The sequence below is a fragment of the Alligator sinensis genome, unplaced genomic scaffold (assembly GCF_000455745.1).
Source record: "Alligator sinensis unplaced genomic scaffold, ASM45574v1 scaffold109_1, whole genome shotgun sequence".
In the NCBI taxonomy this organism is placed as follows: Eukaryota; Metazoa; Chordata; order Crocodylia; family Alligatoridae; genus Alligator; species Alligator sinensis.
Window position 1 is genome coordinate 864936 of NW_005841852.1, and position 914 is coordinate 865849.

Consider the following 914-nt stretch of genomic DNA (forward strand, 5'->3'; position numbering starts at 1 on the left):
TACAAGTTGAGTTTCCACTGCCCCTTCCTCATGATTTTGTCAGCAGGCTATACAGAGAGCCTGGCAAGTGGAAACCATAGGCAACTATATTGCTTTCTATCTGTATCTGCTGATGCAGGCTGTATCTACAGTCCATTCCATTGGAGCTTGTAAATAATGCACAAGGCCAGTGACATAGCGTAGCATTGTTTGACATGGCTGCTGTTTGTCGGACAGGTCATCTTTCTCCTGGTTGTGTTTTTAGCACATTAGCTCCTGATTACTTGTTATGTGAATGCGGTTATGATTTTGAAATCTCCTTCTGGGGTTTCTCTTGCTACAAGTTGCTCTCAGGATAGAAATAGAGGTCCCATGCTGCAAAGGATCAGCTGTGACAGGACATGTTCTGCCACAGCTGATCTGCTTTACTAGGCAACACGTTACCCCTTGTGCTGCATTGGACCCCCTGCCCAATGCAGGACAAGGGTGATGTGTTTCCTTTCCTTGGGGATTCACTGGGTCCCTTGCTGCCCCATGTTCATAGATTCGTAGATGCTAGGGTCGGGAGGGACCTCAATAGATCATCGAGTCCGACCCCCTACATATGCCCCCAGCTAGATGCTTATCTAACCTCCTCTTGAAGACCCCCAGGGTAGGGGAGAGCACCACCTCCCTTGGGAGCCCATTCCAGACCTTGGCCACTCGAACTGTGAAGAAGCTCTTCCTAATGTCTAGTCTAAATCTGCTCTCTGCTAGCTTGTGGCCATTATTTCTTGTAACCCCCGGGGGCGCCTTGGTGAATAAAACCTCACCAATTCCCTTCTGTGCCCCCGTGATGAACTTATAGGCAGCCACCAGGTTGCCTCTCAACCTTCTCTTGCGGAGGCTGAAGAGGTCCAGGTGCCCCAGTCTCTCCTCATAGGGCTTGGCCTGCA

General features: G+C 50.0%; 1 protein-coding gene across 1 annotated transcript in view; it reads left to right on the plus strand.

The window, feature by feature from the left end:
• LOC102382778 (neurotrypsin-like) overlaps positions 1–914 on the plus strand; it is a 55228-nt gene that overhangs the window by 4336 nt on the left and 49978 nt on the right. The window lies entirely within an intron of this gene.